Raw genomic sequence first — 10,847 nt, forward strand, 5'->3', positions numbered from 1 at the left:
ACTCATTTATTCACTCAAAAAATTTGGTGCAGTTTGTTCCAATAGAAAAAAAATTATCCTTAAAAAATGGGGTGGCTCTATAAATATGGGACACACTGTATAAGAGCACCAATAGAAGTTATTTAGTATTGTTGGTTAAGTAATATTTTTCTTCTTTTAAAGATTAAAACGACAATTTGTGTTAACAAGAAATTATTTCTCAAAATATTTATTGGTAACGTGTTGGAAAGTTTAATAAATAGAAGCAATTGAAAGAAAATCAAAATAAATAGAATCCTAAAATCACAGAAATCCTTTTATTGTCCCTTTTTTTTTAACCCAGAGTTCACGATTAGTTTATATGATGAAAAACTTGTTTTAGATGAATAGTTCTGATTTTCATTCATGGGTTTTTATAAAGGCCTCGGTTAAGGATATAAAAATTCATACTCTGACCAACTCTACTTCGAAGAATAATTCAGATTTTGATTAACAGGTATTAGATAATGCGCCATTTTTAATCATTATTTTTATTATATATGAATTGTTATTTGATTTAAATATTCAAAATATAATTTTTGCTGTCAGAAGTGGGATTTCACAAACTTGTTGCGATTATAACGTTCATTGGTCTTAATTTTATTAACGGAGTTTAGATATTAATAAAAACACCCGGGAGAGTTAGTATTTAAAAAATATTTTTAAATAAAATATTTTTCTGCGAACATTGAAGAGGTTACTTTGAAATGTGTAGGTGGCTTTGTACCTGGTTCACCGTCCATTGAAATGAAAGTATAAAATACAAATAAAGAAACCGTTAGCAAATTGTGAAGCAGAATATGAACAATAATGCACATTAAAAATATAATTTTTTTCTCAGAAGTGGGATTTCACAAACTTGCTGCGATTTATAAATTTCAAACGATAAGTTAAAAATTAGTTTCAGGAAAGTTTATAGCCTGAAAAATTTTTTTGAAGAAGAATAGTTCTGATTTCGATTAACATTTGAAGCGATCAGCCGCTTTCTTGTTAAAACATTATTTAGGATCAAAAAATATTTAAAAATGAAGCAAACACTATTAGTATTAAAAGATTTCTTTTGATACAATTGAAGAGGTTACCTTGAAATGGGTTTGATTTGAATGTGCAAAACGTGCAAAAATAAATAATCATGCAAAATATAATTTTTAATATCAGAAGTGGGATTTCAGAAATTTGTTGCAGGGTACAACAAATAGTAATTAAAATTATGAGTTGATAGGTAAAAAATGTTGTTTTTTTTTTACCTAATACAACATTAAATTACGATAATCTTACCAGAGTTTTTGATGGTAACATTATGACAAATTAGGTTTTAATTTACCACACAGGTAAAAAAAACCATTAATGAGTTTATGAATCTTCTGCAAACGTTAAGAGTTTGCAAAAGGTGGCAAAATGTTAACCAGAGATCACGAAATAATCGAGATAACGTCTAAAGAATTCTACATCTTTCGAAAGAATTGTCTTTAGACACAATTGAAGAGATTACTTTAAAGCATGTGTAAGAAAAAAGGCAAATTTTTCTTCATACTTGTTCGCAAAAAGTAAATGTTCCGATTTGCTGTAAAAATATTAACTAAAAGTGGATACAAAATAGTTTAAAGCTTGATTTCGTCGCGAAAGTAACTACAAAAACAAAAATATATACTTAATACTAATACATTCTTCATCGCTCGGAGTTTTTGCAATCCCAAGACTTTCCGGGAATGTAAAAAATTAATTTTATCATTGGTAATCCGATGTCATCCTCCGAAGAGTGATTTTTCGTCGGATTATTCGGACATAAGGGGTGATTAAGAAGGATGATTCACCAATCCTGAAATAAGAAATTTCACTGAAACTCTAAAGCGAGCGCAAAAAGAATGGGAAATTAATCAATTTAACAAAGTGATTAAATTTTTTAACTGATTAAGCACAAACAGTTGAATTTAAGACCAGAAAAAATGTAACTTTCAAACAAAACAGTTGAATTTTTAAACAAAATAAATATTCTTACCGAGAATTCTTCCTGTTCCAAACTTTTCTTCAACAGCTGGTTCAAAAGCTTTTGTCTGCAAAAAAAAAACGAGGAAAACCTCATTACTCTGTTATTTAAAAAAAGGAATTTGGTTCAATTTTTTGAGAGGCTTCAGAACGCTGTCGGAAAATTTCAACACATCCCTTTCTGTGTAGGTAAGGTACTCATCATGTTCAATTTTCGAACGGTAATTTTTTAGAATTGGTTTCTTCAAATTAGCCTTTTTTTTATTATATATTATGAACAAACCTTTATTTTTCATGTTCGCGACACTTTTAAACCTTCAATCTGAAGTTATGTAGTTTTGAAGCTTACAAAAAAAATTAAAGTAGAACATTTTGAAACAAAACAAATCGAAATCAAATAATTATGAACATAAAAATCTGAAATCATGAGACTTGAACTGAAAAATTAAATTTCAAATCTTTAAATTGGAAATACTAATTACTCCTAATCGTTTTTTCCCTGGTAATTGTTAATTTTATCGGTCAATTTAAGAGTTAAAAAGTTCGAATGATTTCAAATGACTTTTAAAGATTTCTTATTTTAAACAGGGAATTTTTTAAAAGAATTACAATTCTGTGTTTCAACAGAGATTTTTCAATTCCCTATTTTATGTCAAAATTTCACGGTTTTAGATGAAAGTATAATTGGAATAAATTAACAGGAATTGAGGATAAAGAGAGACCAATTCGATCAAATTCGTAAAAAATCAAGGTGAATAAAAAAAATTAAATGAATTGAAAACCATTTTAAAATATTAAAAACTTCATTGAATGCAGGAACTTCGACATAAGCTTAGAAAAACATAACGAAAATACAAAGAATTTGATTAAATGCTTCTGTTAATAAATTTTAGGATCAACTAAATAAAAACTTTTAAAAATTCACTGAATTAAGTAGAAATTGATTGATTTCAATAAATATTGAGTGAATTTAGAAAATCTTAAAAGAAAGTAAGAGAATTAGATTAAAACTATAAAATAAAATTCTGGGAATCTTTTTACAATTTCCTCAAAAATTTCAATGCCCTTTGATCATTTTGTTAATTAATCATCAGCATCAATTAAATTAAAATTTTAAAAATTCAACAAGAAATCCATTTAATTTAATCATGCTAAATAAAATAAAATACTTTAAAATCACTTCAAATTGATGAAATTAATAAAAAAAATCTGTTGAATCTTTTAAAATTCTCTAAAATACTTTAAATTAAAAGTTTCAGAAAATGCCTTGGAAGTTTTAAAAATGCCCTAAAATCTTAAATATACCCATAAATTATTGAAACCTATTAAAAATTTCTCAGAATATTTATAAATACCCTGAAATAAAATTCAAAATTACATTTGTAAAATTTTAAAATATAATTCACGATTCCGACTTGGAAAAGGGATTGTGTTAATTTCATTCTAAATCAGAATGGAAAATCTATTCAAAATCTCCCATTTCAAATATGAATCCTAAGCTAAAAGGTGAATTCTCAACTTTTTTGTATGCAAATTACGTTAAATTTCCATCAAATAGTTGAATTTTTAACTAAAAAAGATCAATTTTCAAGAAAAAAAAAAAAAAAAGATTATTTGCTTAAAAATGATTAATTATCAAAATAGACAGAATTTTAAGCAGTGATAAATTTTCAACTAAAAATGGTGAAGCTTGAACTGAAATAGTTAATTTTGCAACAAAATGGATTAATCTTCAATAAAATTATTGAATTTTCAACTGAGAAAGATAAACTTTCAACCAAACAAAGGAAATTTAAAATAAAAAAGATCAATTTTCACTGAGAAGAAAACTAATTTTCCACAAAGTAAAATAAACTTCGACCAAAGTGATAAATTTGCAACTAAAATAACGAAGTTTTTATGAAATAGTTAAATTTTAAATAAATAAGATAAATTTTCAAAACAAAAGATGAGTTTACTACAAAAAAGACGCATTTTCAACAAAATGAATTCGAAATAAAATTGTTGAATTTTCAAATAAAAAATATTAATTTTCAACGAAAATTGTGATATTTAACTGGAGAAGTTTAATCTTCAAACCAGAACATAAACTTGCTACAAATAAGGCGACTTTTTACTTTTTTTTTTACAATTTATACATGAATTTCCAGTCAAATATGTGAATTTTCAATTAACAGTTCAAACTTCAACTAAAAAAAGATTTGCTAACAAAATAGTTAAAATTTCAACTAAAAATGAACCAATGTCAATAAAAATAATTAATTTTCAACAAGAAAACTAATTTCTAACGAAATAGTTCAAATTTTAACTCTAATAATGAATTTTCAACTAAAATGATGGACTTTGAACTGAAAGAGTCGAATTTTAAACAAAAAAGTTCAAATTTCAAACTAGAAGAAATAATTATTTAAAAAAAATTAATTTTCAATCAAATCGTTAAATGTTTTTAAACAAACAGGTGAATTAAGTAAAAAAAGATAAATTATTAACCAAAAATTGAATAAATCATTTGTATTTTAACAGCAAAATGCATTACTTCAAAACAAAATTGTTGAATTTTTCACCAAAAAAGATAAATATTCAAGCGAACAGTTGAATTTTCAAGTAAAAAATATTAATTTTCAACCAAATACAGGATAGCTGAAGTTTTTACCACAAAATAATTAAATTTCAACAAAAAAATTGTATAAAAAAAATCAATTTAAACCAAAAGTGGAATAAAAAATTAATTTTTAACAAAAGAAAAACGAATTTCCAGCAAAATAGTTCAAACTTCAATTAAAGTGATTAATTTTCAACAAAAAAATTATGACTTATATTTATTAAATAAATAAATTTAATCAATAATTATACAAAAAGGCTGGAAGGGGGGAATATTGCGAGAAAAAAAACGCGTGTGAATATTATCCGCCAGATCACAAAAATTTTTGAGTGATTTACAGTAGAGTGTGTATAGTGAATGCGATCCACGCCACAATATTCTTTTAAAGAATATTAACTCAAAATTTAAGAAGATAATAAATATTTTCTTTATATTTGCGAATGTTATCAAAAATTTTCCATTGAATACGCCCGTAAGTCCAAGACATTTTTTTTGCATTTTTCAGTCTGCAAAGCACAATCAATTTCTGAAATTAATCAACGATACTTTCTTCTTGGTTGAACCGTAATAATTCTAATTAAATACAAGCAAAAAAATTTCGGCTTTCTTAGCATGTGAATATTTTTTCAATAATCGGATTCAACAACTCGAGTTGTGAGAATAAAATTAATTTTATTCTTTCCTAATTTACAAACTACGTGACGTAATTTATTAAAATTAAATAAATTTTAATTTAATAAGAACTTTTCTTGCAAATTTGTTTCGCAAAAAAAATGTAACTTTTTTTGTTGACAAAACAATTGAATTTTTTAAGCAAAAATGAACAATCTTATTATGTTTTATTTTGGAATTTTTATTACTCAATTTTTTTCTAAATTTTCTCATAAGCGGTTCCATTTTTAAAAATTTGAAATCAGTTAATTTTCAACTAAAAATGATAAAACTTAAACTGAAATAATTGAAATTTCAACAAAATACATAAACTTTCAATCAAATTGTCAAATTCAAATAAAAAATTAAATTTTCATTTTAATAAAGAAAAACATTTCACATTTTAACTACAGTGATGAATTTTCAAAGCCAAATGATGAATTTTCGACAGACTATTTTTTTTTAACAAATTAAATGAATTTACATTCAAACAGTTAAATTTACAACTAAAAACAATATATTTTCAACAAAAACGTTGAAATTCAAACTAAAAAAGATCAATTTTCACTGAGAAGAAAACTAATTTTCCACAAAATAGTTTTAACTTCGACCAAAGTGATAAATTTGCAACTAAAGTGACGAAACTTTTACTGAGAGTCTAATTTTGAATAAAAAAAGATAAATTTTCAAAACAAAAGATGAGTTTACTACAAAAAAAGACGGATTTTCAACAAAATGCATTAATTCAAATTAAAATTGTTGAATTTTCTATTAAAAAATATCAGTATTAAACTGAACAGTTGAATTTTCAAATAAAAAATATTAATTTTCAACTAAAATGATGAATTTTGAACTGAAAAAGGTGTAATTTTTATCAAAAAAGATCAAATTTCAAACCAGAAGAATTAATTTGTTTTTATTCATTACTTTTCACTCAAATTGTTAATTATTTTTTAACCAAACAGTTAAATTAAGTTAAAAAAGATCAATTATCAACTAAAAATGGAATAAATCATTTATATTTCAACAACAAAATCTTTAAATCTTGATACCAAAAAAAGAATTGTCTACAAAAATAGGGGTTGTCAACAAAATGCATTAATTAAAAATAAAATTGTTGAATTTTCCACTGATAAAAAAGATAAATATTCAAGCAAACAGTTGAATTTTCGAGTAAAAAATAAAAATTTTTAATTAAAAACGGGATATAAATTGGTGTTAGGGCTTTGGCCTGATGAAAAAAATAATTAAAAGTAGGTCTTTTATCTGCTGGCAGTAGTTTGTTTATTGTATTGTTAGTAAAACATGTTTAGTCTGTCGACGCCGCACAGTGCTGCGAATTAAAATTATTTTTAATTAGTTGCAAAATGCAAAAAAAAACATAATTTTTCATATTTGAGCTGCCTGTTCTGTAGCATTCATTGATTTTACCTCAAAAAGGTGAAAAACTGATAGATTTGCAATCGATTAACAAATCATAATAACTTAGATAAATTTCGTGCAATCTGTTCAATTGTTGTAAACAAATGTATGAACAAAATCGATTATTGCTGTAGATTGAAGCTTGGAAGTTCCTTTCATCACGTTTTCCCCGCGAAATCGAGCGAAATTAATGTTTCGTTGAAATCAAACACTAAAGTATAATTTTTTTTATTGTTATAAACAAATTTCATAAACAAATTTAATAAATAAGCCCCTCTGTATATATAAAATGAATTTTTTCTGCGCAATCATTAGGTTTGCCTTCAAAAATGAAAATTCCATCACAGAAATAGACAATGAAAATATTTACCATTGTTATAAACAATACTGATTAACAAATGCATTAAAAGGTGTATGTATTTTTATAAGAAATATGAAACATGTTATCTTGAAGTGAAACGATGTCTTTATTTTTTTAATGCTTTCAAAAAGCGATTTAAGAAATAAATAAAAATAAAAACTATACCTTCTTAATTTATTTAAATTCAATTGTTAATTCTTATTATTTTTTATAAAATAATATTTGTTACACCATGCTTTTTTCAAACTTATTTTTTACAAAACTACTTTATATAAATTTGATAGACGTATTTTGAATTTAATAATAAAATTTAGTATAATTATAAGTTTAATTTCATTTCTTGAGTTGAAAAATACTTTAAATTTACTAATTTTGCCTATTCCTGTCATGTAAAAACATGGCTGGAAAGACTCCCAGCGCCATCTGGATTGTTTATTTTTATATAATTAAGTTTGTGGGCCAACACTAATAGACGTGACCTCATTTATGAAAATTAAATTTCTACAAAAAGCGAATTTTTAACAAATTAACTGAATTTTGAGCCGAACAGTTCAATTTAAGGCAAGAAAATGTAACTTTTTAAAACAAAACAATTGAATTTTTAAAACAAAATAAATAAATAAATAATCTTACCGAGAACTCTGCATGTGACAAAAGTTTTCTTTAACAGCTGCTTCGAATTTCGCAGACTTTTGTCTCTCCTTGTAGTTGGCTTCCGCCTGCAAAAAAAAAACCCGACGAAAACTAATTAACCTGGCATTTAAAGAAAGGAATTTGGTTCAATTTTTTGAGAGACTTCAGAACGCTGTGGGAAAATTTCAACACATCCCTTTCTGTGTAGGTAAGGTACTCATCATGTTCAATTTTGGAAGGATGTGATTTTTTTAGGATTGGGCTCATAAAATTTAACAATATTTCTTTAATTAGCGCAATTTTTTTATTACTTACATGATAGATAATTTGCATTTTTTTATTTTAGTTTAAATCAGAAATGATTTGGCTTGTAAACTTTTTTTTTATAAAGTTTTTTATTAGTTTGAAGCACAATAAATTGAAAGCAACTAATTATGAACATTGAAATCTAAATTTAGACAATTACAAATCCTTGCAACATAAATTGTTCAACGAAAAATTCAAATTTTAAATCTTTAAATTTGAAACGTCAAATAACGCTGAATCGTTTTACCCCAGGTCAATTAAGAGTCCAAAAATTTCGAACGATTTCAAATATTTCTGATTTGCAACGGGAAATTTTGGAAAATAATTACAATTCTGAATTTGAACAGATTTTTTCAATTTCCTACTTCTAGGTCAAAAGAAAAATTTTTGTTTAAATTTCTGTTTTAAGTCAAAAAAATCAATATTTATGAATCCTAAGTCCAAAATTACATTTGTAAAATTTTTAAACATAAGTCAGGCTTAAAATTTTATTCAAAATTTCTCTTTTCCAAGAGTTTTTCAGATAATTTTTAATTGAAAAAGATAAATCTACAATCAAAAATGGAATCGTGAAATTTTCAGTTAAAAAAGTTAATTTCCAGCAAACAAAGGAACGAATTTTTAACAAAATATTCCATATTTTAACTAAAAGTGATTATTGTTTAACTAAAATATTCGAACTTTAACTGGAATTGTTAAACCTTCGAACCAGAAGATGAAATGTCTCCAAAAAGACAATTTTTCAATAAAAGGATTAATTTTTTATAAAATTACTGAATTTTCCAGTAAAAACGACAAATATTCGTCCAAATAGTTGAATTTTCAAGTAAAAAATATAAATTTTCAGACAAAAATAAAATACATGAAAATAATTGTAGATAAAAAAATTCATTTTTCAAGCAAAAAATAACAAACCAATTAAAGAATTTTTAGCAGGGTCAGTTTAATTAAAAAAAAAATATACGAATTTTCAACTGAAAAAATTATTTTCACAAAATACATTAACGGCACTTGCGAGTTCTATCTAAAAACTCAAATTTGTTTTTAAAATTCCTGCCCCAAATGAAAAATTGTAATTCTGTTCGAAAATTATACGGAAAACAATTTTTTCAAGGAATTAAATTAAGATTAATTAATTTATAATTTCGAAAATTCCTTACATTCGTTGAAAGTTGTAAACAATAATATTTTGATCGAACGTGGATGCTAAATATTTCCTCACTTCCCGTTTATCAAGTATTGCACAATTTTCTCGGTTTATAAGTTCCAGAAATAAAAACAAAATTTCGAAGATATCAGCGAATTTAATTGTAAAGATATTTGGAAAAGAACATATTGACCATTTACTTTTAAAATCAATTTTCAATCCTCACTTTTGGGCGAAAAATTAAGTTCGAAGATTTCAAATGGATTCATTTAACCTAGAAAAAGCGGCCACATGGCGGCTACATAATTCGATCTCTTTTTTCTTTTAATTAAATTTCTCATAATTAATAACATTTTTTTAGTAAATATACTGTATCAGAAAAAAAAACATTTGGATGGATTCCATATGATAAAGCAAGTAATGAAGGGAATATAACTGAAAGATGCAATTGAATTTGATAAGAGAATTCGAACATTCGAGAAGTATTTTTAGGTTAGCCTTAGAGACGCCTAAAATTTCATCCGAAGATCATGAAGATTCTACACAAATCTTCAAATATTTGCACGAAATGGATCAGAAATTCGTTTACTCACAAAGAATTTTCATTAAGAATTTAAGAATGGTAATATAAATGAAATCTAAAATGTTAGGGGGCGATGCAAATTTCAGGTATTATTTACTGACTATTCAGAAAAATAAATTACTTTATATTAAAGTTGAACCACTTACCTTGAATTTGGAATCGAGCTTTTCTTCGTAGACTGTAGACGCCAATGCTGAATACCCGATTTTTACTTTGTGCACATTTTGTCAGAAATTAGGAATAAAAAAGCTTGAAAATAACTTCAAACTTTTCAAATAACTGAAGATTGAACATTTTTGGCAGTTTCAAAATCATATTCAACTGATTTTTGAGAGGAAATGCGCGACGCGTGTAAACGAGTCTAGCCAGGAGGAGCGTCGCCTTAAGAATGGACTGGTCCTAGTCGAAATATGGCTGCCAAATTTCGAGTGGGGTGGGGAACTTTTTAAAGTGCGCTTGCGTTGCACCGAAAACCCGATTGGTCACTGTTAGTGTGCTGATTTTGAATTATATAAATTCTGAATTCTGAGTTTAGTGAAATAAATCATTTTTATTTGTCCCAATGATTAATCTCGTCTCCGTCGTGTTTTAAAATTAAATTTTTGTTTATTTCCGAGAGTATGATTAAAAATAAAATCTCTGAAATTACCAGAAATGAATTAAGAATAATTAATTACTGCACTGACAAATGTTATATCATACATTTTTTTAATAACTTGAAAAAGACCTGAATTACAATTACTAATTACTTATTGTATAAATATTATAAAATATATAATATTGTATACAAATAATTAAATCATATTTATGCTATTAAAACGAATATTTTTTTTTCTTAAAATCAAAACTTCTTATTACCTTTTTAGTAGCATTTTGAAACATTTAAAATGCTAATTAAAGAACAAAAAATTTTCTGAAGTCAGAATTACAACGTTTTTTACATGAAAATTGAATTATTTTCTCATCCGTCACTCCAAAATTCAAATTTAAGATTAAGAAATTACTTGGGATGCATTTTTCAATCATTATTTATCATAAATATTGAATCTGAATATTTCTATCATTCAAAATCAGCATGCTAACAGTGACCAATCGGGTTGTCTACGAGACGCAAGCGCAGTTTAAAAAGTTCCCAGGA

At 25.4% G+C, this 10,847-nt stretch overlaps 1 long non-coding RNA gene across 1 annotated transcript; it reads right to left on the minus strand.

The window, feature by feature from the left end:
- Window positions 1-1,506: 1,506 nt before the first annotated feature.
- LOC117174543 lies at window positions 1,507-10,098 on the minus strand. Its single transcript, XR_004467316.1, has 4 exons — window positions 9,856-10,098; window positions 7,674-7,759; window positions 2,018-2,072; window positions 1,507-1,837 (listed from the first exon to the last, which is right to left on the minus strand). It is a non-coding gene; the product is annotated as an uncharacterized LOC117174543 (long non-coding RNA).
- Window positions 10,099-10,847: the final 749 nt, after the last annotated feature.

The sequence above is a fragment of the Belonocnema kinseyi genome, chromosome 1, assembly GCF_010883055.1.
Source record: "Belonocnema kinseyi isolate 2016_QV_RU_SX_M_011 chromosome 1, B_treatae_v1, whole genome shotgun sequence".
Classification (NCBI taxonomy): domain Eukaryota; kingdom Metazoa; phylum Arthropoda; class Insecta; order Hymenoptera; family Cynipidae; genus Belonocnema; species Belonocnema kinseyi.